Source organism: Schistocerca serialis, chromosome 11 (genome assembly GCF_023864345.2).
Source record: "Schistocerca serialis cubense isolate TAMUIC-IGC-003099 chromosome 11, iqSchSeri2.2, whole genome shotgun sequence".
Lineage (NCBI taxonomy): Eukaryota > Metazoa > Arthropoda > Insecta > Orthoptera > Acrididae > Schistocerca > Schistocerca serialis.
In genome coordinates, this window is record NC_064648.1 from 200,862,102 (window position 1) to 200,868,209 (window position 6,108).

The following is a 6,108-nucleotide window of genomic DNA, read 5'->3' on the forward strand; positions in this document are numbered from 1 at the left end:
TTGTAAACAGTAGTCTTAAGTGTAATATCCAAATTCATCTAGTATTTTGCTGTATATATGATCCCATAGTCAAATTAAGTACGAAAATGCATAAAAACCTGTTAGAAGTCTCATTTCAGCAACATTTATTATATGTCTGTTGCTATCCATTACAGAACTTCTAAAATAAAAACTGAAGTTAGATGCTCTGTAGATTTAATTACGTACAAGTACACTTAACAGGAATCACATGTTTCTAATGTAATGAGCCTGTGAAGATTGTGGTAGCAAAGGCGAATGATTGACTTTGGTTTGTTGGGAGAATTTTGAGAAAGTGTGATTAATCTGTGAGTGATCACTGCAAATAGGATCCTAGTGCGACCCCCTGCGGGTCCGGGGGTTAGAATAGGCGCTAGGTATTGCTGCCTGTCGTACGAGGCAACTAAAAGGAGTTTCTCACGTTTCGGCCTTTATGTGATGGTCCCCTGTAGGGTTCGACATCCATTCTCCAAAATTTCTGCGAAGAGCGAGCCAACTGGGGAAGGGCGCCTTACAAGGTGCATCGTGTCCATTGTGCATTGAGATATTTAGTCCACTTTCTCAGCGTTGCATTGCAGCCCTGCCCATTCTCCATCTCTTGGGCGAGGACACCTTCCTGGGTGCATTTTTCACCATGCACTGTGCAGTGTCGATTTCTGTGTCGACGATGAGCATTGACTTATTTGCACCTGATATCCAGCACGGTAGCCAGTCCGTTGTGGTGGCGCCGCCATGTACCCTGTCGGTTGTAGCCCCCGGACCACACGGGGATCGCTCTGCTGATGCCTACGCCGTTAACTCCCCACGTATGCCAAGGGGTAGATGCCAATCCCTGTGGGGCAGCGGGACTCCCGGCAATGGCCGTCCTGCCAGGTGGCCTTTGCTGCAGCTGGGTGGCGCCCATAGGGAGGGCCCCTGGTTGGAGTGGGTGACATCAGGGTGGATGACACACGATGGAGCGTAGTCCATCATCTCCTGCTGGTGGTGAAACACCAGCAGTCTCTAAGCGATCATGAGCTCAATTCAATGCACAGAAGTACAACTCCAAGTCATTCCCCTCCCTGGCCACACCATGGGAGGAACGTCAGGCTAAGGGTGGCAGCGGATCATACTCGCCCCGGTACCTTGTATGTTCGAGAGCTGATGGGGAATCTTTCATGAAGATGAAGCCTCAGTTTTTTGTTGAGCATTTAGAGGACAAGTTCAGGGAGGTGGAGGGCTTGTCCAAAATGAGATCTGGGTCAGTCTTAATCAAAACAGCATTGTCTGCCCAGTCAAGAGAGTTACTCGCTTGTGACAAGCTGAGGGATGTTTTTGTAACCATCACGCCCCATAAGAGCTTAAGTATGGTCCAGGGTATCATATTTCACAGAGACCTTCTTTTGCAGTCGACGATGAACTGCGTGCAAATTTAGAGCGGTGAGGTGTACATTTCGTCTGATATGTCCACCGAGGTCAAAAGGATAATGGGGTTGCCACTGGTGCCTTCATCTTGGCCTATGAGGGTGGTACATTGCCTGAGAAAGTCAAGGTGATGGTCTACCAGTGTGATGTAAAGCCTTATATCCCTCCCCGTGCTTTAAGTGCTGGAAGTTCAGCCATATGTCTTTCCGCTGTACTTCCAGCATCACATGCCGAGATTGCAGATGCCCATCAGATCCCAACACTCCGTGTGCCCCGCCTCCTATCTGTGTCATCCGCGGAGAGCACCATTCGACTTGCTCGCCTGACTGCAGGATTCTCCAGAAAGAGAGGAAAATCGTGGAGTACAAGACCCTGGTCCGACTGACTTACACTTAAGCTAAGAGAAAATTTGAACATGTGCATATGACATCGTCTTACGCCGCCACTACAACAGTTCTGGCACCATCAGCTCTGCCAACCCAGTTCATCTCTCAGAGCCGGAAGACTGCACCTGCCTCCTCGACGGTGGGGGCATCTTCCGCCCTGTTGCTCCTGCACCTACTTCGGGAGCAACACCCCCCCAACCATCGGGGACATCCGTCCTCCCTTCTAAGCCGGAGAAACGTAAGTCTCCTTTGGCTTCTCTCGCTAGGGGGGGGGGGGGGTCCCTTGGGTCACTCCCTTCCCAGATTTCTGCTGGTGGGAAAGATGACACCCGCCAGTGGCTGAAGAGTCCAAGAGCAGCTGGTCGTAGGGCTCCACGCTCATCCTCAGTCCCTGAGACTGAGCCAGTGAAGTCCTCCCAGCCAGGGAAACCCTAGGAGCAGCGAGAGAAATCCAAAAAGAAAACCCCTAATACTGAGGAAATTGCGGTGGTACCCACACCACCACCACCTAAGAGCTCTGCCGCTGAGGACGGGGTGGAGATTTTCGCATCTGCTGAGGACCTAGATCTTGCCAGACCCTCAGACACGATGGATAAAGACTGAACAGGCAATAAATAGGTGGCAGCAGGTGACTGAGGCGTAAACTGCCGCATTGAATGTCCCGTGCCTTCTCAGTCTCACGATGTCATCCTCCAGTGGAATTGCGGTGGTTTTTCCCAGTGCCTGGCTGAGCTACGGCAACTGTTAAGCTTTACACCTGCTATCTGCATTGCCCTCCAGGGGAACTGATTCCCAGCAATGTGGAGCCCTACCCTCCGTGGCTATAATGGATATTACAGGAACCGTAGCGACTGTAATCGAGTGTCAGGTGAAGTTTGCGTTGTCCTAAACTCGGTCTGTAGTGAACGTGTGCCCCTTCAAACCCCTCTTGAAGCTGTGGCTGTCAGAATAAGGACAAGACAGGCAATAACTGTCTTCAGTGTATATCTTCCTCCAGATGGTGGAATACCCCTGAATGTATTACCTACACTGATTGATCAACTCCCAAAACCTTTCCTACTACTGGGAGATTGTAATGCCCATAACCCCTTGTGGGGTGGTACAATGCTTACTGGCTGAGGCAGAGTTGTAGAAACTTTACTGTCGCAATTCGACCTTTGCCTCTTAAATACTGGGGCTGCCACACATTTCGCTGTGGCTCACGGTAGTTACTCGGCCATTGATTTATCAGTTTGCAGCCCATTACTTCTCCTGTCTATACACTGGAGAGCACATGAAGACCTGTGTGGTAGTGACCACTTCCCCATCTTCCTGTCACTGCCCCAGCGTCAGGCACACGGACGCCTGCCCAGATGGGATTTGAACAAGGTCGACTGGGAAACTTTCACTAGGCCCCAACAGCTGTCCCCGGTGTTACCATAAATGGCGAGTTATGTACCGATGCAAATGCGATTGCTGAGCACTTTTTTGAGCCTCTGCACCGGAGAATTTCCCCCCAGCCTTTCACACACTCAAATGGCAGCTGGAAGGGAACGTCCTCTCATTCACAATATGTTGCAGTGAATCCTATAACGCCCCATTTACAGAGTGGGAGCTCCTCAGTGCCCTTGCACATTGCCCCGACACAGCTCTTGGGCCTGATCACATCCACAGCCAGATGATTAAACATCTCTCATCTGACTACATCATCTTCAACCGGCTCTGGTGTGATGGCATCTTTCCATTGCAATGGTGGGAAAGTTACATAAATCTGGTGCTCAAACTCAGTAAAAACCTGCTCGATGTGGATGGCTATCGGCCCACCAACCCCCCAATGTTCTTTGTGAGCTGCTGGAACGTATGGTATGTCGGCAGTTGGATCGGGTCCTGGAGTCACGTTGCCTGCTGGCTCCGTGTCAGGGCGGCTTCCACCAGGGTCGCTCTACCACCGATAATCTTGTGTCCATCGAGTCTGCCATCCTTGCAGCCGTTTCCAGACGGCAACACCCGATTGCCGTCCTTTTTGACTTACATAAAGCATACGACATGACGTGGCGACATCATATCCTTGCCACATTGTACGAGTGGGGTCTCCGGGGACCGCTCCAGATTTTTATCCAAAACTTACTGTCGCTCTGTACTTTCCGTGTCCAAGTTGGTGCCTCCCATAGTTCCATCCATATCTAGGAGAATGGAGTCCCGCAGGGCTCTGTATTGAGTGTCTCTCTATTTTTAGTGGCCATTAACGGTCTAGCAGCAGCTGTCGGGCCCTCAGTCTCACCTTCTCTGTATGCAGACGACTTCTGCATTTCGTACTGCTGCTCCAGTACTGTTGTTGCTGAGTGGCGCCTCCAGGGAGTCATCCACAAGGGGCAGTCATGGGCTGTAGCCCACAGCTTCCAGTTTTCAGTCGCAAAGCCGTGTGTCGTGCACATCTGTCAGCGTCGTACCGTTCATCCGGAATCCGCACTTTACCTTAATGATGATCCACTCACTGTAGTGGAGACATATCAATTCCTAAGACTGGTTTTCGATGCTCGATTGACTTGGCTCCCTCATCTTTGTCAACTTAAGCAGAAGTGCTGGCAGCACCTCAATGCCCTCCGCTGCTTGAGCAACACCAGCTGGGGTGCAGATCACTCTACACTGCTGCAGCTCTACAGAGCCCTTGTCCAATCCCAAATTGACTGTGGTAGTGCGGTTTATGGTTCAGCAGCGCCTTCAGCATTGCATTTATTCGACCCTGTGCACCATTGTGGGGTTCGATTGGCGACAGGAGCTTTTAGGACGAGTCCGGTGACCAGCGTACTGCTGAAGGCTGGCGTCCCTCCACTCCAGATCAGACATGCGCAACTACTCGCCAGTTATGCACCACACATTCATAGTTCCCCTGTACATCCGAATAACCGTCTGCTTTTCCCACCCGCGGCAGTCCGTCTCCCGCGTCAGCGGCCCAGATCGGCACTAACGATTGCAGTTCGCGTGCGGTCTCTTCTCTCTGAACTGGAGTTTTTCCCTTTATCACCTCTGCTTGCGACCCGTTCACATACGCCTCCACGGTGTACACCTTGGCTGCAGCTTCGTCTGGACCTTTTTGCACGGCCCTAAGGACTCCGTTAACCCTGCCGCTCTCCGCTCTCACTTCCTCTCGATTCTTGACGTGTTCTTGGGTTCTGAAGTGGTTTACTCCGACAGCTCGATGGCTGATGGTCGCGCAGGCTTCGCATATGTTCGTGGAGGACTTATTGAGCAGCACTCCTTGCCGGTAGGCTGCAGTGTTTTCACTGCAGAGCTGGTGGACATATCTCGTGCTCTTGAGTACATCCGCTCGTGCCCTGGCGAGTAATTTCTTCTGTGTGCTGACTCATTGAGCAGCCTACAAGCTATGGACCAGTGGTACCCACACCACCTTCTGATAGCGTCCATTCAGGAGTCCGTCTATGCCCTGGAACAGTCCCGCTGCTCCGTGGTGTTTGTGTGGACCCCGGGACACGTCGGAATCCCCAGCAACAAACTTGCTGACAGGCCGGCCAAACAGACGACGCAGAAACTGCTTCTGGAGATGGGCATCTCTGAAGCTGACCTGCATTCTGTCTTACACCCCAGGGTTTTCGGTCTTTGGGAGACGGAACGGCATAACAGCACGCACAACAAACTACGTGTCATTAAGGAGACTATGAATGTGTGGAAGTCGTCCATGTCGGCCTCTCGCAGGGAATCAGTTGTCCTCTGCCGGCTTTGCATTGGCCGTACGTGGCTAACGCACGGTTACCTACTCCGTCACGAGGACCCACCTTTGTTTCGCTGTGGCTCCCAAATGGCTGCCGTCCACCTCTTGGCGGACTGCCCACTTTTAGCCGCTCTGCGGCAGACTTTTAACTTTCCCAGCACCCTGCCTTCGGTGTTGGGCGACAATGCCCCCACAGCAGCTTTAGTTTTACGTTTTATCCGTGAGAGTGGGTTTTATACTTCTATGTAGGTTGTAGCGCATGTCCTTTGTCCCTCTGTGTCCTCCACCCTAGTGCTTTTAGGGTGGAGGTTTTAATGTGTTGCAGAATGGCTGGCTTTCCCTTTTTATTCCCGTGGTTGGACAGCCACTGTAATCTGCTTTCATGTTTTACTCTCTTCTGTTTCTAGTGTCTCTCTGTTGTTTTCTTGTCCTCTTTTGTTCCTTTTAGTGTTCATTACCTTCCCTTCGTTCTTGTGGCTTTTCCTTTCTTTCCGTTTTGTGTTTATGTTTCGCCCATTTTATTCTCACACTTGTGGCATTGTTTTATTAGGAACATGGGACCAATGACCTCGTAGTTTGGTCCCTTCTCCT